The following is a 24035-nucleotide window of genomic DNA, read 5'->3' as shown; positions in this document are numbered from 1 at the left end:
TCCCTCGCCGCTGACAAATCTCTCATAAGATGCCTTCAGAATAATATATTCGATGGAAGCAATTTAAGCTGTCTTTTTAAGATTACAAGAGCTTCTAGAAAATAATATGGGGGGAAATTACACCTGCATTTAAAAGCGGGTCAATGTTGAGGGTCAGAGGCACAATATGGGTGAGCTTTCAGTAAACACAACAGCAATTTCTCTCAGCGAGGTTTCCTTCTTGATCTGATTCACCTCTGATACAATGACCAAAAACACCCTCATTTTACTGCCACTGAAGTCTCAGAGGTTCAAATATTGTTTACCTATCCTTTGCCTGGGAGAAAATGTGCCCTACAAAATTCTGAAACATGAGTCACACTTGAAAACGGTGCCATTCTACAACATCTGGGCTTTGGGCTGCAATTCAAACTCCCCTTCTGTCAGACTAGGAGCCTATTTGGATTCATCTGAGGTATTCTTCCTCTCACATCTGCTGGCTCATCTGATCTCCTGCTGGTGTAGACCTCTGCCCTATGCCCAAGGACAGGCAAAGACTCACTGGCAGTTAGCAGAGCCTTGTGGAAAGCCCCCGAATGGGGCATTCTGAGGGCAGGGCTGAGTTCGATTGGGATCCACTGGAACCCAAGCTCTTTCTCACAGCTGACACCAGCTGGCATCAGACTTGACCCGAGACTTATCACTGCACCAGCAAGCCAGGCAATATCCCCAATGTACCACTGCTCAGTGCCTCAGGCGTAAATGCTCAGGCAAGTACAGTCGTGCCTTGGATCCCAAACGCCTTGGCTCCCGAACAAATCGGCACAATGAGTGTTCCGGTTTTCAAACATTCTTTTGGAAGCTGAACATCCGATGGGGCTTCCGCGGCTTCCGATTGGCTACAGGAGCTTCACAAACTGCGCTTTGGTTTCCAAACATTTTGGAAGTCGAACTATATATAAAGCAGAGACACACAAAGTATCCATCCATTGCAAGTCATTGGAAACAACTGGGTTTTTTGTTTTGTTTTGTTTTTGTTTTGTTTTTATAGCAACACACGGAACTAGGACACTAAAAAAAATATTTAAAAAAAATATTTAACATAATTATTACACAATATAAGCAAAATATTGCAAATATATACATGTTGTTGCTGTTTAGTCGTTTAGTCGTGTCCGACTCTTCGTGACCCCATGGACCAGAGCACGCCAGGCACTCCTAACTTCCACTGCCTCCCACAGTTTGGTCAGACTCATGTTTGTAGCTTCGAGAACACTGTCCAACCATCTTGTCCTCTGTCGTCCCCTTCTCCTTGTGCCCTCCATCTTTCCCAACATCAGGGTCTTTTCCAGGGAGTTTTCTCTTCTCATGAGGTGGGCAAAGTATTGTAGCCTCAGCTTCAGGATCTGTCCATCCAGTGAGCACTCAGGGCTGATTTCCTTAAGATACGTTTGATCTTCTTGCGGTCCATGGGACTCTCAAGAGTCTCCTCCAGCACCATAATTCAAAAGCATCAATTCTTCGGCGATCAGCCTTCTTTATGGTCCAGCTCTCGCTTCCATACATCACTATATATACATACATATATATTTTAAATAAGCACATATATATGAAAAAAGGAACAAAAGAGAGAAAAATAAGAAGAAATAAAGAGAAAAGAAGAAGAAAAGTTGGAAAAATTTCTTCCAAGTTTATTCTACAAATATCTCAATATGAAAATAATAATAAAATTTCATTGATTGACTTTCATCGCTTACACTGCACTTCCTACATACATTTTAAGGAGGATTGTATCTGTTATTTTGTATTTCTCCCATACAATCCCACACAAATATTCTAATCAATAAGTTTCCTAAATCTTTCCTAAATCTATTCTAAACACAACCAAGACCTTACATTTAATCAGAACTAGGACACTTTTGGGGACGCAGGTGGTGCTGTGGGTTAAACCACAGAGCCTAGGACTTGCCAATCAGAAGGTCGGCGGTTCGAATCCCCACGATGGGGTGAGCTCCTGTTGCTCATTCCATCTCCTGCCAACCTAGCAGTTCGAAAGCATGTCAAAGTGCAAGTAGATAAATAGGTACCGCTCCAGCGGGAAGGTAAACGGCGTTTCCGTGCGCTGCTCTGGTTCGCCAGAAGCGGCTTAGTCATGCTGGCCACATGACCCAGAAGCTGTACGCCGGCTCCCTCGGCCAATAAAGCGAGATGAGCACCGCAACCCCAGAGTCGGCCACGACTGGATCTAATGGTCAGGGGTCCCTTTATCTTTACCTAAGGCATTCTTAACATGTAGAAATGGAAGCCAGTCCCAGCAGTGGTGGAGCGTCATACTCCGGCACTGGGGGGTGGAGAGCAGTTAGGGGCGAGGCTGGTGCATGTCCCGGGGGTGGGGTGAGCCACCCACAGGGGCATGGCATGCATCCTGGGGGCAGGGCATACCGCCTGCAGCAGCGTGGCACCTAGCGTGGGTGGGGGGCAACCGCTATGGCACCTTACCGGGGTCACTCTGCCGGGGGTGGTGTGCTCCCCCTGCACTCCTCTTCCTCCGCCAGTGAGTCGTAGACCCTCCAAGTGTCCCTATTTTCAAGGAACAGTCCTGGATTTACAGAAGCCGCCCAAGTTTCCGATTTGATCCTGGAATGTCCTGCTTTTCCTTCAAACATCCCTATTTCCATCAGAGAAATGTTGGAGTTATGTAGTCCCTGAGCCAAGGGGATAAGTAACTACAGGGACGTTTTTTTAACGTTTGAAGTTTTATTATGTGTTTTTATATGTTGGAAACCACCCAGAGTGGATGGGGCAACTCAGTGAGATGCGCGGAGTATAAATAATAAAACGCAAACCCAGTGCTTTTTTCCTGGGGGGACGCAGGGGGACGCATACCCCTAAACATTTTGTGAATCTTTGTCAACTGGCGGAGGAAGAGGAGTGCGGGGGGAGTGCACCACCCCGGCAGCGTGATCCCGGCAGGGTGCCATCGCGGCTTCCTCACTGCCTGCACTGGGCGCCACACCACTGCAGGCAGCGTGCCCCGCCCCGCCCTGCCCCGTCTGCTCTCCGCCCCCCGATGCCAGAGCATGAAGCTCCACAACTGCTATTGTCCATTTGTTGCTGTTGTTGTTGTTTAGTCGTTTAGTCGTGTCTGACTCTTCGTGACCCCATGGACCAGAGCATGCCAGGCACTCCTGTCTTCCACTGCCTCCTGCAGTTTGGTCAAACTCGTGCTGGTAGCTTCAAGGACACTGTCCAACCATCTCATCCTCTGTCGTCCCCTTCTCCTTGTGCCCTCCATCTTTCCCAACATCAGGGTCTTTTCCAGAGAGTCTTCTCTTCTCATGAGGTGGCCAAAGTATTGGAGTCTCAGCTTCAGGATTTGTTCTTCCAGTGAGCACTCAGGGCTGATTTCCTTCAGAATGGATAGGTTTGATCTTCTTGCAGTCCATGGGACTCTCAAGAGTCTCCTCCAGCACCAGAATTCAAAAGCATCAATTCTTCGGCGCTCAGCCTTCTTTATGGTCCAGCTCTCACTTCCATACACCACTACTGGGAAAACTATAGCTTTAACTATACGGACCTTTGTTGGCAAGGTGATGTCTCTGCTTTTTAAGATGCTGTCTAGGTTTGCCATTGCTTTTCTCCCAAGAAGCAGACGTCTTTTAATTTCGTGGCTTCTGTCACCATCTGCAGTGATCATGGAGCCCAAGAAAGTAAAATCTCTCACTGCCTCCATTCCCCCCCCCCCTTCTATTTGCCAGGAGGTTTTTCCCAATTTGAACTATAGAATGGTGATTTTCCTGAGTCAAAATGAGAGTACACCCCCCCCCCCCAGGAAAAACAGCACTGCACAAACCTGACTACAAAATGCGAAATGAGCATTGGCTCAGGTAGCCAGTTTGTGCCTATCTGCTCTGTTTTAATAACCGATTATAAGTCTACTTCTGAAAAGAAGATTACTTAGAAGGTTGGGGGGGGGGAATAAAACTGGCCGCAGATACTTTACCTTCTTTCTCTCTCTCTCACCTCTTTACTTAAGCCCTTTCATTAGCAGCACTCTCAGACTCACAAACAAGCCTTTCCTTCATATTTACAGGCCCGGGTCTATTGTAAATTGCTTTTAGTCACCCAACCCATTAACTATGGCAAAACATACAGTAGTGCAGCTTGACGTTCTTAATGACTACTCTAAAGCTGCTTAATTTATCCGCCTTTTAACATCGTTACTTCAGTTAAGTATCGGGATTATGAATGCTATTTCCCGATTCTTTTGACAATGCATAATGATCCTCATCATTGTCAAGCTTATGAGAGGTGTATAACCTGATCAGTTCATTAAGAGCAGAGAGCTTTGGAGTTATTAATGATTATGTTATTTACACTCAGAACACGGAGGGCTGCATTGAACCCTGGTGTATCTCTTTTAATGGTAATGCAATTACTCCTTGAACAAGTTTTTAACCCGTGTAATAATGGATACATTTCCCTTTCCTCAAGGATAAATGCTGAGACATCACTCACGATATCCCTCCTTGTCTAATTACCCTCTTGATCAGGATGTGCATCTTTGCAGATTTATACATGACGAGATGCACAAGTAATTTAGCAACCTAATGCCGTCCTTAATGTACTTTTTAAGAACTAATGGGGCAAATTCATGCACAGTTTACCTCTACTGAGCTTTAATGGAATTACATCAACAGTGAATTTGTCAAAGTGACTTTACCTTGATGGTGTGCTTTACTACACCATTATTTCCCAGAACCGTAGTACAAAGGACGGAAGATAACGAGTTGTAAAATCTTTATTTCTGCATGCTAGTTTTTAAATATCGTTTTGAAATGTAATCATTCATTCCCACTGTAGTTACATAAATGCCCTTAAACTCCATTCCATTCCTGTTTCTGGAAGCACAGCTTCACTTATCGATACCACTGACAATAATTAGAGGTGTATGTGTGAATAAGAGAAAGGGAGGGAGGCAACAACTATCTCTATGTGAACACATGGATTTGTGCTATTGGTTTTTATAGTTAGTCTTTAATTGGTTTAATCTCTGTTCTCTTTATTAAGATTATTTTACACTGCTTAGAGACGCAGGCAACTAAACAGTATGAAATTGTTGAAACAAACAAACAAAATATTAGTTTTCTTCACATGTCCAGGGACTATGTGGAGGGAGGTGGGTTTGTTCAAATTAAGGTGTGAATAGAGCCTAGAATTCAGCTGAAATTCAGATCAGAGTCTATTTGTTGTCTCTCTGTGTGATGAGGGAGCCCTGAAAACAGCAGGGTCCCCACTTATGCATACAGATCCTACAGATGTACAGCTGTTGCCACTAAGTTCAGGCCTTTTCCAACTGAATGCTCTGAAGCACTCTGTCATATGTTATGACTCACCCCTCGAAATAAGGCCTTTTTTGGTTTGGTGAAGAGAGAGTGGGGAATGGTTAGGTAGGGAGGTATGTGGGTAGTATCATTAGATACTTAAAAGGTAAGAAGGTAAGGTAAAGGACCCCTGGACGGTTAAGTCCAGTCAAAGGCAACAATGGGGCTGCTGTGCTCATCTCGCTTTCAGGCCGAGGGAGCCGACGTTTGTCCACAGACAGTTTTCCGGGTCATGTGGCCAGCATGACTAAACTGCTTCTGGCGCAATGGGACACCGTGATGGAAGCCAGAGTGCATAGAAATGCTGTTTACCTTCTTGCCACAGCAGTACCTATTTGCACTGGTATGCTTTTGAACTGCAAGGTTGGCAGGAGCTGGGACAGAGCAACGGGAGCTCACCTGGTCATAGGGATTCGAACCGCTGACCTTGCGATCAGCAAGCCCAAGAGGCTCAGTGGTTTAGACCACAGCACCCCCATCCCACAGTTCCATGTCTGTTTTAAATGCATGGTGCAGATTGGGCCTAAACGACACTGGACTTTGTTGTATCTGGCATGTTTGATCCGTTCTTGTTTTGGAGAGACAATAAAGTTCTTGTTTAAGTCCTTGAATGGTGTTTCCTCTAAAGCTTTCCATGTTGGGATGACAGGCTGAGGCACAAGACCAGGCAGCAGTAGCCTTCCAGCACCAGTCTTGTTGCACTTATAAGGAAAATGGAGGGGTGGGGTGGGGCAGGGTAGCATCAAGATTGTCACATGAGGGAAAACCAATCCAGTGCTCCCAATCCCACTTTGTAAACCACTTTTAGGGGCTTAAAAAAAAAAAACACACCAAGTGGTGTAAACATACCCTCCAACATTTCTCCAATGAAAATAGGGGCATCCCACTCCATAATGATAATTTTACTATTTATACCCCATACATCTTACTGGGTTGTCCCAGCCACTCTGGGTGGCTTCCAACATATATAAAAACACAATAAAATATTAAACATTAAAAAGAACTATACAGGATTGCCTTCAGGAGGCTCGGGGGTCAGATAATTTGATACCCTCCAACATGTCTCCAATGAAAATAGGGGCATCCTAAAAAAAAGCGGGACATTCCAGGAAAAAATCAGAAACTGAGATGGCTTCTGTAAATCAGGGACATCCCTGGAAAATAGGGACACTTGGAGGGTCCGGTGTAAGCTGGATTCAATTTGGTGGGTCACAAGATGTGCCAAACTAAATAAGATTGTATGCATGAATATGAACTTTTTCAGAATGCTAGCTCAAATAAAGAGAGTTTCTGTCATAGGACCACCAGCCTGCCTCACTCTCAGAACCTCTCATCATAATGTTTGTACTTCACAAAACACTTGACCTTCAGGATGTGGGTGGGTGTTCTCTGAAAGTCAAATTACATGAGACATACAAATGCATTTACTCTCCTATTGTTAATTGTGCCCAGCCTTACCCGCAGTGTGCTTCCTCTGTGCGCTTCAATCCCTTGCATATGCTGACACCGAAGGCAACTTTAAATCACACTCGGTGTATTGATTTACAAGTTACAATTTTGCTGCATCCAGATTTCTCGGAGGCAGTTGGACAAATAGAATATTTCACATCAGCAGGCAAGTCCTCGGTTTGTGAGGACAATGAATAAAAGATCAAAATGTCACCTCGTCAGCTGCTTCCAGCCAGGGCTTCAATCGAGGCCAGTGCCTCTCTTCACGCTGCTGTTGACTGACACAGCTATCAATAAAATATCAGATTGAAGGAACAGGTGGTGATCATTCTACTGGTCACCTCAGGGGCAGAGCTACCTCTTTGTGATGCTTGCTCCTGACTCAGCTCAGGAGCTCAGCCAGATGAAGACAGTCTTGATGAAACAACATACCCTCCAACATTTCTCTGATCAAAATAGGGATGTCCTATTCAATAATAAAAGTAATACTGATGACAATAAGATTTTTTTATTATTATTTACACCCCACCCATCTAACTGGGTTGTCCCAGTCACTTTGGGTGGCTTCCAACATATATAAAAACCATTACAAAACAATAAACATTAAAAAAAATCCTCTGCTTTCAGATGTCTTCTAAAGGTTGTATCTTGGCTCAGGGGTCACAATAACTCCACACTCTCCAACATTTCTCTGATGAAAATGGGGATATCCTATTCCATACTCTCAAACATTTCTCTTGTGAAAATAGAGATGTCCTAAGGAAAAGTGGGACATTCTGGGATCAAACCATAAAACCCAGGCGGCTTCTGTAAATCTGGGACTCTCCCTGGAGAATAGGGATACTTGGAGAGTCTGCTGTGTGGATTGAGAATTATTTCCATGTACATGACCTCAGTGAGATAATTCCACTTGTCTTTCTGAGTGGCTGTTTTTGAAGTACTATCAGATATTCCAAATCCAGGAGCTCAAGTTTCTCTTTACTTAGTATATATTAGCAATCTCCATTTCCTTGCTTGCACCAATATTACAGGAGGCTTGCTGTAATCCTTCAAATGATTCCATTTCAAATCTAGACATTTCCAATAGTGAATCAGAAGAAAAGTGCCATGGCATTGTGTGGAGAAGACCTCCGGATAAGATGACATCTGAAGAAGACCCTCACCTGCAGAGCACAGTACTCAATTAGTATATACAGTGCTATTTTTCTGAATGCCTTCCTTGTTCTCTTATAATGGCAATGGCTCCATCCTGAAAGGTGCCAGAACTGAGTTCCAGTGAATTCCAGCTGAAAAAAGCTTTGAGTATATAAGGCAGGGGCAGGCAACCTAAGGCCCGGGGGCTGGATTCGGCCCAATCGCCTTCTCATCTGGCCCACGGATGGTCCGGGAATCAGCGTGTTTTTACATGAGTAGAATGTGTGCCCTTATTTAAAATGCATCTCTGGGTTATTTGTGGGGCATAGGAATTTGTTCACCCCCCCCCCAAATAGTCTGCCCCCCCCCAAGGTCTGAGGGATGGTAGACTGGCCCATGGCTGAAAAAGGTTGCTGACCCCTGATATAAGGGGTCAGATGATGTTTCAGAGAGCCAGTGTGGTGTAGTGGTTAAGACTCATAATCTGGGGAACCGGGTTCATGTCTCCACTCCTCCACATGCAGCTGCTGGGTGACCTTGGGCTAGTCACACTTATTTGAAGTCCCTCAGCCCCACTCACCTCACAGAGTGTTTGTTGTGGGGGAGGAAGGGAAAGGAGAATGTTAGCCACTTTGAGACTCCTTCAGGTAGTGATAAAGCGGGATATCAAATCCAAACTACTACTACTACTACTACTACTACTACTCTCCTTCTTCTTCTTCTTCTTCTTCTTCTTCTTCTTCTTCTTCTTCTTCTTCTTCTTCCTGGTCCCATGTTGTATAGGGCTTTATACACAAAAGCAGGTGGCGCTGTGGTCTAAACCACTGAGCCTCTTGGGCTTGCCGATCAGAAGGTTGTTCCATTGCACCAGAAGTGGTTTAGTCATGCTGGCCACATGACCCGGAAGCTGTCTGTGGACAAACGCCGGCTCCCTCGTCCTGGAAGCGAGATGAGCGATGCAACCCCATAGTCACCTTTGACTGGACTTAACCATCCAGGGGTCCTTCACCCTACCTTTTACACAAACACTAGCACATTGTGCTTGACCAATTAGCATGAGACAGAGCGATTTTGTATATACTGTGTGCACTCTGTGCAGGGGTTTGGATGAGTACATAGGGTCAGGATCAGGGCCAGTGTGTGAAACACTGCCCACCTGACCAACACCATGTTACATTCATTTGACACATCGTTTAATTGACTCTTCACTGAGACATGCCCCCACCTCCCGCCGGCCTGCTTCTTTCATTTTCTTTGAATGTGATCATCACCAAACATTTGCACTTTTTGCAAAGTGTGTTCTCCCTCATGGAGAGCACAGGTTGCGGGCGGGGCTGACAAGACACCTCACTGTTACTAGGCAAATGGTTTGGCCATCCTTTAAGCAGGGTCGGGCTGTTACTGGGGAAATCTAGATGTTGCCATTTGTTGATTGACAGCCCTATTTGTTAAATACAATGCTCGCAGCGAGGAACTTCCTCTTTTCGCTGCTTACTTCGGATCACCCGCCCTCCCTTCCCTAATTTTAGGCTGTTTGCTTGACCTTGCTATGCCTGTCATGGGGTCGTCTGCTTTGGGGCAGGGGCCTGGTAGGAATTTTGTCCATTTGGCTGATTAGTGTGTGCCACTTGGTTTTTGCCTACTGTGTAGCAAATCGTCACAACTTGTAAGGTTTGCAGTTAGGCATTGGTCTTGGAATTGGTTGGTGGAGGGGTATGGATTCGGCTGTGCCTGCCCCTCCAAAATGCTGCTGCAGCTGCTGCTTCAAGGGTTTTCCGTTAAAGGAACCCAGGGGCTCCCCATGCTTTTGTCCAAAACCCCCTGGCAAGGGGCTAGGGCTACGCAAGCCCCTGGGAGCATTCTGGGGAGAGGTGAGGCATGGTTCCCAGTCCCGTCTCTCTCCCCAGGTGACTTACCCTTGCTGACTTTGCGGGGGGTGTGAATGTCAGAGCTGTCCCTGTGCGGGGTCAGTTAGTGCTACCAATGCCTAAGCAACCACTCACATTGCTGTAATTTGAATAAAGTTGTGGCCAAAATTATGCCAAAAACCTTAAACAAAAATTAAGTGTCAATTGTGTTTTTCTTTGGGGGGGGGTGTCTAGGGGACCTTGACGCGCAACCATTGAAAAGGGTTTAACATTTGCTTTATTGCTTTTATGTCACTTCCTGCCTGTGCTACATCAGCAGAGGGAGCTGAGAGGTGGAGTGGATATTTCTTTCTTTCTCTCTCCTCCCACCCGCCTCCCTCTCTCTGCTGATAAAGTGTCAGAGGCTGCAATATTGGGGCAAATCAGGCAGTGCTAAACATATGGCTTTAGTGGTACATCATGGCGCTCGAACAGCAGACAGTAAATAATGAATGACCATTTAACAGCAAGTACTCTGTGACATATCCCTAGCCAGCAGTGTGTTTGCAGAACCAACTGCAAATAAATACATTCCTGAAAGATATTTTCTCTTGGTGGGCTTAAATTAATTGGTTAAATTAATTGCAGCAAACCATTCAATCAGCCATATTTACTGTGGGCCATGACCGAAGAGCATTGTTAGCATGGGGTTCACATGCACTTTCATCTTCCAACTCTGACCAGATTTTTCTTCCCAGTGAGAGGTCCTTATTGGTGGTGTTTATTTCAATAAGGCGAGAGCATGTGGAATCAATGCATCTTAAGTCGTTGCTTCAAATGAATAGCAGTAACTGTAATGTAGCCAATTAGTAGTGCTGATCTAGAACAAATGTCCAAGGGCACTTTAGCAAAGGTCTGGCTATTTATGTCATGAACAGTGTTCTCAGTATGGATTGCATGCTTTCTAAGCTTATTTAAATCAAACGTATACCAAAGGGGTTTTAAGAGATCTTCCTCTTCTGAATATTTTCCCTTTCCCTTTAGTCTTAAGAGTGCAAACCTAAGCACACTAACTGTTGAGGAACCTCCACTGAACAGAATGGGGCATACAGAGATTTGGGGCTAAAACTTGTATCGTTCCCAGCTAGTACACCTGTACAGAAGAGAACCCTGGTCCAACACCTCTGGATGGCCCAAGGTTGGGGAAGACAAAATAGCACAGAACAAACTCATTTATAAGCCCATCCAAGTCTCCCTAATCCCTTAAGCGCAAAATTTGGTTCAGTTTGCATTGAAAGATGAACTCATGTTGCAAAACAATACGAGAACCAAAACACAGGCACACTTCTCTGACATTTGAGGTGCAGTTCTCCAGCTAACTACAGTGGTACCTCAGGTTACAAACCTAATTCGTTCCGGAAGTCTGTTCTTAACCCAATGCCATTCTTAACCTGAGGCGTGCTTCCGCTAATGGGGCCACCTGCTGCCGCCACACCGCCAGCATACGATTTCCGTTCTCATGCTGGGGCAAAGCTCTCAACCCGAGGTACTACTTCCAGGTTTGCGGAGTTTGTAACCCAAAGTGTTTGTAACCTGAAGCGTTTGTAACCAGAGGTACCACTGTAATGTGTAAAAGAAGGTGGAGGGGAAAGAGGATATAAAGGGGTGAAGAGTCCATTAAAAATGCATGTTATTGGTGAAAACAACATACAAAAAATGCATTATTTGGAGGAAATTGCTCTGTAAAAATGTATATATTAGGGAAACTGCATAGTAGCATTTGTATATTGTTAATGAATGCACATGCTAATGAATTTTAATGAGTATGTGTGTGTGTGCTTTTTGTGAATCTAACGGGAGAAGAAACTATTTTTTTTAAAAAAAAATAGTTTCTTCTCTAGCACGGTGAATCCGTTGCTACCCTCAATGGCCTCATTTCCTGTCATGGTGTTTCTTGAGTCCCAGACGGAATCGAGTATTTAATGTGTGAATTAGGAGTTGGAATCTAGCATGGCAATTAGTCGGTTTCATTGTTACCACCTCCGATGGCAGCTTCATTTCCTTTCCCAGTGATTTTCTTGAGTCAAAAAGGGAGCACCCCTAAACATTTCTTTGAGAAAAAAAGCACTGTACAGTGGTACCTCGGGTTAAGAACTTAATTTATTCTGGAGGTCTGTTCTTAACCTGAAACTGTTCTTAACCTGAGGTACCACTTTAGCTAATGGGGCCTCCCGCTGCCGCCGCACGATTTCTGTTCTCATCCTGAAGCAAAGTTCTTAACCTGAAGCACTATTTCTGGGTTAGTGGAGTCTGTAACCTGAAGCCTATGTAACCTGAGGTACCACTGTATATAAATATATCACAAACAGATGTGGAAATGTGGAGAACTGAACTTATGACCGAGCAATGGGAGCTCACCCCGTTGTGGGGATTCAAACCACCGACCTTCTGATCGGCAAGTCCTAGGCACTGTGGTTTAACCCACAGCGCCACCTGCGTCCCATATACATAATCATAGAAACGAGAATTGTGAAGTTGGAACGGATCTCGAGTATTAACTAGTCCAACCTCTTTCAATGCAGGCATCTCAGCTAAATCATATATGACAGATGACCAGCCAACCTCTGCTCAAAATACTGTAACGTTCTACTAAGCATATAACAGGTAGCAAACCCTCACGGAAGCTCAAATGGAAAAGCGTAAGCAAGGGTGTCAAGACTGCGACTGCATCCATCTGCCTTACTCCATAGCTCTCTGGGGACCTCATTTAATCAAGCTTAATTCTCTCACTTCACTATGGATGTTATTCAAAGAGGATGAAAAAATGTGGAATATAAATCAGTCATTTATTGCAAGTTTAATTAATTTATTTATATTATCTCTTTTTGCAAGGAAATAATTATTTGTTGGATCGCAAGAGATTACTATCTGGAAAGACCAGAAACAAAGCATGTTATATTTCGGATTGATGTGGGACAAAGGCAAAGATATACATCCATCTTTCATTTTATGTTGCTGTATGCAGGACTTTTTTTTTCTAGAAAAAGAGGTGCTGGAAGGTGTTTTTAGGGGGAGCAACAACCACCCAAAGCTGTTGAGAGGACTTGTCTCCTTGCCTGCTCGCCCCACTGGCATGGGAATATATATATATATATATATATATATATATATATATATATATACACACACACACACACACACACACACACACTTTCGTAGCCGAAATTAATTTCCACCTCCATTTCCATGCTTCTTTAAAAAAAAAATTAAATTGATTTTCTTTTCTCATAACAATTATTCAATATCATTTAACATTCATTTTCTCCCCCCCCCCCCGTTGACTTCCCTCAACTTTCATTTCTGGTTTGTTACATCAAAATGTTTCATTCTGCTGTTTATACACAATGTTCTGTTACCACTAATTGTATTTCTTGTTCTCTGTAAATAAAGTTGCAAATCTTTATTTAAATCCTGCCAACGAGTCCATTTCTTGGTTTTGTTTCTGCAAATATGTTGTAAAGGGCTCCCATTCTCTTCCAAAGTCACTATGGTCCTTTTCCAATGCTTCTTAAATGATTGCCGCTCCTTTCTGACAATTCTGGGGAGACCATTTGAAAATATTCACAGAAAGATTTTTATTTTCCCCAAAATAAATAAATAAAATAGGTTAAGCATGTTGGCATGCAGCACTGGCATGCAAAATAAAAGTGGCCCCGCTTTATGTGACGACATCCTCAGCTATGACTGTTTTAAGACATGTTCAAAAAGGGAATGAATTTGAGGAGCCTAGGGATGTGATTTACCTAAAGGTAAAGGACTCCTGGACAGTTAAGTTCAGTCAAAGGCGACTATGGGGTGCAGCGCTCATCTTGCTTCAGGCCAAGGGAGCCGGCATTTGTCCACAGACAGATTTTACGACTCATGTGGCCAGCAAGACTAAACCGCTTCTGGTGCAAAGGGACACTGTGATGGAAACCAGAGTGCATAGAAATGCTGTTTGCCTTCCCGCTGCAGTTGTACCTATTTATCTACTTGCACTGGTATGTTTGTCTACTGGTATGCGGGGACACGGGTGACCCTGTGGTCTAAACCACTGAACCTCTTGGCCTTGCTAATCGGAAGGTCAGCAGTTCGAATCTGCACAATGGGATGAACGCCCATTGCTCTGTCCCAGCTTCTGCCAACCTAGCAGTTCTTTTGCCTACTCTACCTTCAATATGGGCATGAAAATGCATTTGTTTGGGGAATAACTGAGACAGCTTTTGGAATCGTTCTTCGAGACAATTCCACACTTCAGATTGGATTGCGTTGGCAGTGGTGACCTTGCTTACTTTGGGGGATTCGTGAATGCTCAATGAAAACCGATACCTATGGATTAGCTGTAGAGAACTAGCCATGATTGCACTATTGTTGCAATTGTGATCTTTATTGATTAGAAGAGAAAATGATCTAAATGTAAAAATAACGGCCTTGCAACTTGAAATGCCTGTACAGAAAATTAAAGAGCACAAGGACATGTTACACAGGATCCCCTACATACAGGAAATAATGGTCAACCACCTCCCCAAATCATGGGATCTCTTCATCAGCTCTCAAAAGGATAAGGTGCTTCACTCCCTTCTTAATTTCAATTTCAAATTTTAATAATGGTCTCCATTCAACCATCTTAGCCTGGTTTTAAAATGAAAAAAAAATCTCCCCTAGCCATTGCTTGATGCCTCCCTTCAGGGGAGTCCTAATTGAATCCCAAAGAACATAATGTGCACAGTTTTTATACATGCTGTAAGCTGCCCAGAGGGTGTATTTATTTAATTATTTATTTATTTAAATTATTACTATTACTATTACTATTATTAACTGGCCATTAACTGGCCAGGAGACAAAGGGTAAGGCCAGTGGCTACTTAGTCCTGCTCTAAAATTCAGCCAGTTCTTCCAGGATGTCCTTGGATATATTGAATGTTTGGTTGACGGAGCACTGTCCATGGTCCTGAACTCATTCTCTCTCCAATTTGCCTGTGCCTTTGAAACCAGGGACTACTTTATCTTCGCTAACTTGGGCCATCCCCCAGCCTCCTCAGTGGTGGGCATCCCTGCAACACAGATTGGTGGATTCACAAGGGGAAGGGGGGTATTGGGGTAAAAAAATCCAATTTTATTAGCAGACAAATGAGTACCTTTCCCCCCCTGAGTAGAATTTAATTCACAGTGGGTCTAATCCACTGAAATAAACCATGCGCTCCTACTCAGAAGTGAGTCCCATTGAGTTCCCATTGAGATAAATGGGACATACTCTTACATCAAGTGTGCATCAGATTGCATCCTAAATGAGCCTGTGAACTAAACATTTTATGTGTTTATAACCTTATTCTATTTAATATGAACTACCCTCTCTCATTTATTTATTTAATGGTTACAAATTCTCTTAAAACATATTGTTTTTAATCTTGGGCATACACCAGACCACGCCTTGAAATCTTGCTAAGAATTTCATCCCAACCCCCAAAACAATACAACACAAAATGGTGACTCTGGGAGGCAGGGTATTCTTATGAGTCTGAGACTTCCATCTGCAAAATTCTTGGCATAGATCTACATGTGAGCATTTTAAAGGATGCTGTATGTAGGCTGACGTGGCCTTGGTACTGCTAAACCTTCCTGCCTCCACCCAAGGGGATTCTGGCAATTTCAGATGCCTCTTTTGTCTTTGTTACGCTTGGAGAAACAAATGCAAATATTAGTGTTGACTGAAAAATTATTAACAACTTCCTTCTCCCTCCGCCACCCTCCATTAAGGAGCTGGTGAATTCTTCAATCCCTGACCAGTCGCTTCTGTACGAAGGCCGGGGATGTTTCAATTATCTTTTATGCAGGGTGCATTCAAAACAATGAACAATTTAATTGAATCTTTCTTATGAGCAATTACTTGCAGAGCCAACTTGCGCGTAAAAATTGAAACTCTTTCACAAACAAGTGGGCACTCTGGAAAGCTAACTGTAATCCGCTTGGTGACATTTTGGATTGATGGTTTGCAGAGGACATTTCAGACTCAACTGTCAAGCTGGCCAGTTTGTTATTTCCTCCTTATCCTCCACTCTCTCTGCCTCTCTCTTTCTCTGTGTTTCTCCTTGGAATGGGAAACAAAAACACACCAGTGCTCATTAGTTCTTTCTCAAAACTCTAGCAGAGAAAACCTTAAGTGCCCAGCGACGGGGTCTCAGCTTACGTGCTGCAATGCACCACCTCTGACAATAGCATGACTAATGCCCTTGTATAACACTATTGATCTTTTTTTAATGGGAGGAGCCCTCATGTTTATTTCAGATGGTGGAAGTCCCTGCAAAACCTTTTTTTGCTGCACGTACACAATCCTGACTGTGCTATTAGGGCTTAGGAAAAGTCCCTGGTGCTTGACAGTAACTCATTCTAATGTGCAGTGTAATGTGATTCAATGCTTTGCCCTTCAAGCACAAAAGATTTGTGCAGGCGGTATTGGTGCGTTAATGAACTAAACTATCACATTAAAAGATCACAGTTCATTTTCCAGTGAAATCCCACACTATACAGGCTTAATGCCCAAGAATGACTTGGTATGTCCTGGGTGGTGTTTTAAAAGTTAATCCTCATTGTAGAAAACTGAAGCTGAAGGAGGAATGGCCAGAACCCAGAGGTGGTGTCCGGAATCACCATTTGCCCACTCACTGGAGTAATTCAATTAGATTTCCTCTTTCTGCCCCAACTTGCAAATTGGCATATGAACCTCACTCAGATATTTATTTGTTTTTAAATCATTTTAGGTTTGGTTGTTCAAAGGGGAGACCATGTCTGCTGGCACCACTAGAGTGGCTGGGAAAACCCAGCCAGATGGGTGGGGTATAAATAAATTATTATTATTATTATTATTATTATTATTATTATTATTATTATTATTTACTACTGCTACTATTGCTAGATACCTTCTCAACTTGCTTTTCTCCTTGGGATAGTGTCAGGCTGAAGTCACAATCTGGGTGTAATCCAGCAAGCAATGTATTATTCTTGAGTAGATTGGCTCACCCCAAACTTGGTGCCCTTCAGATGATGTTGGGACCACAACACCCATCACCCCTGAAGACTGGCCATACTGGGTGGGGTTGATGGTAATAGGAGCCCAACAAAAATGAGGGTACAAGGTGGGAGAAGGATGCAGTAACAAGGCAAACAAAGAGGGCAATTAGTACCGCAACAGCTCAGTTTTGAAGATCAGTTTTTGTACTGGTGGGTCAGCGGGACTTAACCTGGGTGTGTGATATAGTAGGATGAAACAATGCATACTTCCATCAGCGGGACCCAAGAGGATTAAATAAAATAACACCAATGACTGCATGAATTGTGCAGCCAATGCTCATAGGATTATAGGGGGTCATGGGTACGAGTGGTTCAGTTTGATACATTACTCAAGCAACATAGCTGCCACTGAAGAATTACCACTGCTTCACCAGAGCTACACACAATTATTACTCACATGGACCAGCCAGATAGTAAGCTTGACTTGTTTTGTACCCCTCTGCAGGTTGCTATGGGGAAATTGCTATACAATCCAGTTGCTCCATGTGCAATTTGCATGCATACATTACTTTTGCAAGGTGGTGGTTTTGTTGCCGCTATTGCAGTTATGTTGATCTGGTAATATATGACATGATTTCTATGCAATATATGACATGATTTCTAATGGCCCCCTCCCCCCAAATTATGTTGTGTGGTTGATCCCTGAGGGATACAATTTGTGTGTATCCACACCTCCCAGATGTAACATTAATTATCCCTTTGATTTTGCACATCTCCAGATTTTGTGAGGCAGCTTTTCAAAATCTAGATTTAAAATGTGCACTATAGACCAAGCTGATGGACTATGCTGAAATGGCAAAGCTGACTGGAAAACTGAGAAATCAAGAGGACAAAAACTTTACAAAAGAATGGGTGGGGGGAATTATAAGTTATCCAAGAGACCACTGTAAGCAGATGGAAACATTGGCAGCATTTTGATTTCACTTGTAGTGTAACAATTATCATGGATAATATGGATTAATATAAAAGTTAGAGGTCAGAAGAAGATGCGGTTTTAAGTATTTTAAATGGGACTCCATGGAGGGGGTGGGGAGAAGTCCTGAGATTCAGAGAAATCTCTATATATGGATATATATTTGCTTTTTTATAACTTTGTATTGGTAAAACCAAATAAAGATAATATAAGATAAAATAAGCATGCAGATACAAGTGTTCATGCAGTGCTGCTGCTTCTGTTGTTATTGGTGTTTTTTATTTAAAGAAAACATATTGTAGATTAATGTGGAGAGGGGATGGAATGGATTTGTGATTGAATACAGGCAACATTGACACAGGCAACAGGGAGACAGGTCCATTCATCCCTAACTTTAACCTCATCCATTTTAACTGGAGAGATGTCAGGTAGCGAACCTGGGACTTTCTGCATGCAAAGGATGCGCTTGACTACTGAACTATCCTCAAAATGTTTGTATTGACAAACAACCCTGCCCGGCCGCTACAAAGCTGTCCTGTAGACCAGGACAATTTATCCTGGCAGGGGAAATCTAGGTCACAAGGGTTACAGATCATAGATTTCTCGTGGAACAGATTAACCAGTCAAGTAGCAAGAACAGCTTACCCTTAAGTGCCCCAAAGTTGAACCGGTGACCTAGAATGAAAGAGCCCCATAATCCAGGATATATAAAGCCTCAGAGCCATTCAAGTAACCCCACACTGCCCCCTGAGTTTACAAGCAATTGTTCTGCAGAGTTAGCCTGTGGTGAAAAGTTTGTGGCAGCTTTGGTTTGTTTAACTCTCCTGGAACCAAAAGAAATCGTTCTGTAAGAGAACCACTTGGCTCTGTCACATGTGAAAAAGTGGCAGTATTTCCTGCAATTTTAAAGTCTTTTCTTGACCATACCAGTACAAAAACCTAATCGTTGGATCCATAGAATGGGAGAGAGGGAGGGAGGGAGCAAGTGAGCTAGCTAGCTAGCTTTATTGGAAATACATTTTCAGCTTTGCCAAAGGCTTTTTTCTTCCCCCAGCAGCTTGGAAATATGATAAGGCCGAAAACATATTATAAGAGCAGAAAAGGTGCAGGGAAAGTGGGGAATAAAAGACAAGGAGGAAAATTAAGTTGCTGTGTCTGGTTCTCTTGGGTCCATGCGTACAGAATAGTTTTCCTCATGGGCCTGGCAGGGAAAAGGCTTTATGGTTTGGTACAATGCATGATGGGAGTCCCCAGTCTATATCAAGGTGGATTCATGTGTGTGTATGTGTGTTGTTTTATTTTATTTGTAATATTTCTTACCTGTTCCTTGTGGTAAGGTCCCAGGGTGGGTTAAAACAATGTAATAAATAATTAGAAAAACAAATACAACTGCTGCAATTATAAAACAAGTAAAACACTATTTCATATGGAACAGAAAAGCATAGATTCAGAAAAAGAGGTGGATCCCATAAAACAGAACAAAACCTTCACTGTGAAAGGGCAGGGGAAAGAGGTGTCTCCAAAGAAAGCTGTGCAATGAAGATGCTAAACATACCTATGTGTGGAGGATGTTCCACAAGTTAGGATCTGCCACAGAGAAATCCCTCTCCTAGGCCACCAATCCTCACATTTCTGAGGGTGGTAGAATTACCAATGGAGCCCCTTCTGCTTATCAGGTGTCTTAACACCTGAGAAGGTGAGTGGCGATGCAGATGGCCTTTCAGATATCTAGAACAATGTGGCTTGCATCTGGAGTCATACTAAGTTTAGTCTGGTTAAAATCAATAAGGTATGTGTGTGCATTTAATCCAAAAGAAGAAATAAATAGGATACAGCCTAATTCACATTTATTTTGAATTTGTTTTTGTTTTGTTTTTACAAATACAAATTAAAATTACTCTGAATAAAATGGTGGGGTTTCCCTTGTATCCATTGCTGCTGCCTGAGGTGTTGGTAGCATGGAATGCCTTCCATCATCTTAGGCTGATGGTCCAACTACAAGCTATCTTGTCAGCAATAACTTGGCAACAGTAATCTATGTTCTGGTTGGATTTCAGCAATGTGCTTTGTGTGAGGCTGCCACTGAAGAAGCTTCAATTAGTATAGAATGCAACCACCTGACTGTTGACAGATTCAAGGTGAGCGGATCATATACAGTGGTACCTCCGGTTGCAGACAGGATCCATTCTGGAGCTCCGGGCGGTTCCCTAGGTTTCCGCAACCAGAGGCACCGCTTCCGCGCATGCATGCGACTTGGTAGAGCGCTTTTGAGCATGCACACGCAACGAAACCCATGAAAATACTTCCGGGTGTGCCACGTTCGCATCCTGAAGGATACGCAACCGGAGGTGTGCATATCCAGAGGTACCACTGTAACACCAATTTTCTTCTAAATACACTGGCTTCCTGCATATTTCCAAACCCAGTTGAAAGTGCTGATTTTGAACTTTAAAATGCTTTATGGCTCAGAACCCCAATATCTTCTGGTATGCCTCTGCTGATAGGAACCTGTCTGGGCCCAGTGAAATCCTTCTCAAGGTCTCCTCTCTGAGGGAGTCTCAGAGGGTGGAGACAAGGCAGGGGGTCTATTCTATTGCTGCTCCCTGTTTGTTGAATGTTCTATAACTTCGCAGAGTTTTACATTCCCCTTTTAAACGTGCATCGGATAGCTGGTTGCAGGCTTGTGTAAGCCTCTCAGTATTAGATTTCACTCGGAGCAACACCATGACTCCAAGAGGCTGCATTTCTAAGCCTCTCTCTGTGAATATTAAATAAAAGGCATTGGTAAGAACTTCCCTTGTCTTATTCATTCCTGGCAGCCTACCATGGAGGTTAGATCCTCTCATGCCTGACATGGGGGCTATTTCAGAGGGTTGTCATGGGGCTTTCTTGTTTCTGTGTTATGGTACAAAGTATTTATGCTTTTAACAATGTTGCAAGTCACTTGGAGACTTCTGGGTAACAAGTGACTAACTAATCTTAATAATAATAATAATAATAATAATAATAATAATAATACAGTGGTGCCCCGCAAGACAAATGCCTCGCAAGACGGAAAACTCACTAGACGAAAGGGTTTTCCATTTTATGAGCTGCTTCGCAAGACGAATTTCCCTATGGGCTTGCTTCGCAAGACGAAAACGTCTTGCAAATTTGTTTCCTTTTTCTTAACACCGTTAATACAGTTGCGACTTGACTTCGAGGAGCAACTCATAGAACGCAGTGTACATAGTAGCCTTTTTTGAGGTTTTTAAAGACTTTGGTGATTTTTGAAGCTTTTCCAAAACTTCTTTTGCAGCCATTTGGTAAGTTAAGCTTTTAAAACTTTTTTGGGGGGTTTGGATGTTGAGTTGGGGTGTTTGGAATTCAAGGACTTGGTGTTGGGGAGGGGTTTGCAAGAATCTGGAAGCTTGTGTGGTTTTTTTCTGCATTTTTATGATTTTCTGTGACCATTGGGCCACTCTACTGTTTTTTTAAAAAATTTCTGGGTTTGAATTTTGAAATGCTCTTTACAGTATGTGTGACTTTAAAGAGCACTTAATAAACTCTTGTTGTACCAAATTTGGCTTTGTTTGGACTTTTTTTGACCATAGGAACGCATTAATTGATATTCAATGCATTCCTATGGGATTTCGTGCTTCGCAAGACGAAAAATTCGCTAGACGAAAAAAATTCGCAGAACGAATTAATTTCGTCTTGCAAGGCACCACTGTAATAATAATAGCAGCAGCATCTTGGGAAAACAGCCTGATCATTTCAATTCAATTCATTATTCAGAACCAAATTACATCTGTTAATAACAAATATCTATTGCAGAACTCTAAATAAGAATTCAACCCCCTTGTCATGGTTCCCTCTGAATCCTCTCCCCCCCTTTTTCACTATAATGTAAGAACCTCTTAAATTGTCAGAATGAGCACCGTTGGGTCCAAATTGGACTCAGAACCAAGCTTTTGGACTTGGAACAAGGAATAGTTCTGCTTGCCGAGCCCAAATCCTCATCCTCATCAAGCCAACGGAACTTGGCAACAGCAACTCTCTTGTTCAGCCACAGCTTTCCAAACTGAGTTCCCAGGTGAAGCATACCTTGGACCTAAACCATGCCAACAAATTTCAACTAGTGCACAAATATATTTGTGAGAAGAGATGCATGCTGGTGCTATAATAAAACAGATTGTAATAAGGAAGCACCGATTTTTGATAAAGAAGTTCAATCAATTGAAAGTTACAGTCTACCTCAAATCTGCATGCCAACAAAGAGACAGCTGTTCTGTGGGTGGTCTGCTTAGTGGTCTCTAGCGCTGTGATCACACAGCCAGTATGCTAACTTACAAGCTCCCTCCTGAGAGAGAGCTCTGATTAGTCACAAGAGAGATTATTCTGAAAGCATCTCTGTAGCCGTTGCTTCCAAACAGTTTGGCATGTTGCCCGTGAACACCTGTCTTCAATAAGCCTACAACACGGTGTTTCTGTACTGTCTGTAGAGAATTAATATGCTTCGGAATGATCTCTCTCCCCTCTATTTCTTGATATTTTGGGTGATCCCTAACTTGAATATGAGTGCAGATGAGATCCATTGAATTCAATGGACTTCTGTAACTCAAGCTGATTAATTTCAATGTGTCTACTCTGTGATAAGGTAAATCTCACCTGATGTGTTCTAGTCACAACCAGCATTAAACAGCCCCTCTTTTCCAAGGCATATCTGGGGGGAAAGGAAATCTCTACATTTTACCCTCTCCCCTGTACATTAAACATGTTCTATAATTAATTCAGAATTCACAAAATGTCTTCAATAGAAACTTCATCACATATTTCCCAACAACAACAACAAAATAACCAGCAGATCCTTTTTTGTGTGTGATGCAATAATTAAGGTGGCTCGATTTTATGAGATCTGAAATGCATTTCTCCAATAGTGCCAATGCTTCAAAAATGAAATCAATGGAAATGTAGAGGTGCTATTGTCATGTATACCCCAGTACTATATTACTGCATTAGATTATTTGCATTTCTCTTGAGAGATTTAATTATTTACAAGATTTACCAATAGTAATGGCATAGCATTGTAATTTATGACATTAATTGAGTTTAAATTTGCAGAAATGTGAGGTAATGTACAGTAAGTTGTTAGTGCGCTGCCAAATGATGTAGAAGACATTAGCCAAGTTCTGACTTTAAGAATCTGTTATTGTTATTAATCATGTTTGTGTTCCATCCTCCTTCCAAGCAGCTCAGCATAGATGGAGTCGTTCATTTTATTCAAAGAATCATTGGAGTATGGGGATATGGGAGGAATTCAGTTTGGTTTGCACTTAATGTGAGCCTACCTAATTCAGGCCTAGTGCACAAATCCAAAAATTTGCATTTTCCCAGATTTTACAATGCACATTTCCAGCCTCATCCACCCCCACCTCCAAAGTGTGCAGAATTCAAATAAATGGAAGAAGTGTGCTAAAAACGCAAATATCAGTGAAGTTAATATACAACAAAAAGGTATTCTATTAGGAAAAATGCTTGCAAGAAAAAAAGTGTAGCTGAACAGAAATACACAATAAAATGACAATTTTGTAACTTTTTTATAAAACAAATTTCATCAACTGATACAGAAATGTGAACTGCAGTGAAGACCAGGAAAATGAGAAATGGAAAGTAACCAAGATTGACAGATTCGTCTATGCTTACTTGAGGCACATTATTTATTTACCACTAACATATATATATATATATATATATATATATATATATATATATATCCCATCACCTGTTTCTCTGAAGACCTTCAGAGGTGGCTAACAAACTTTAATAAAACAGAATAAAGCAAACTTAAACTTAAAGTAGCCTAGTAAAAAAAAAAAGAAAAAAGATAAAGGACTCCTGACAATTAAGACCAGTCGCAAATGACTCTGGGGTTCGGTGCTCATCTCACTTTACTGGCCAAGGGAGCCAACGTTTGTCCGCAGACAGTTTTTCCGGGTCATGTGGCCAGCATGACTAAGGCACTTCTGGCGAAACCAGAGCAGCGCATACACAGAAATGCTGTTTACCTTCCCGCCGGAGTGGTACCTATTTATCTACTTGCATTTTGACATGCGTTCGAACTGCTAGGTTGGCAGGAGCTAGGACCAAACAACAGGAGCTCACCCCATTGTGGGGATTCAAACTGCCGACCTTCCAATCGGCAAGCCCTAGGCTCTGTGGTTTAGACCACAGTGCCACCCAT

General features: G+C 42.7%; 1 long non-coding RNA gene across 1 annotated transcript in view; it reads left to right on the top strand.

Moving 5' to 3' along the window:
- LOC310743573 overlaps positions 1 to 24035 on the top strand; it is a 540147-nt gene that overhangs the window by 217726 nt on the left and 298386 nt on the right. The window contains exon 2 of the long non-coding RNA XR_014539101.1: positions 3333 to 3574. This is a non-coding gene — a long non-coding RNA (uncharacterized lncRNA). The remainder of the gene's footprint in view (positions 1 to 3332; positions 3575 to 24035) is intronic.

The sequence above is a fragment of the Podarcis filfolensis genome (genome assembly GCF_964270895.1).
Source record: "Podarcis filfolensis genome assembly, chromosome: 1".
In the NCBI taxonomy this organism is placed as follows: Eukaryota; Metazoa; Chordata; class Lepidosauria; order Squamata; family Lacertidae; genus Podarcis; species Podarcis filfolensis.
The sequence above is the reverse complement of the archived record's forward strand: the minus strand, read 5'-3'. Positions and strand labels throughout refer to the sequence as shown.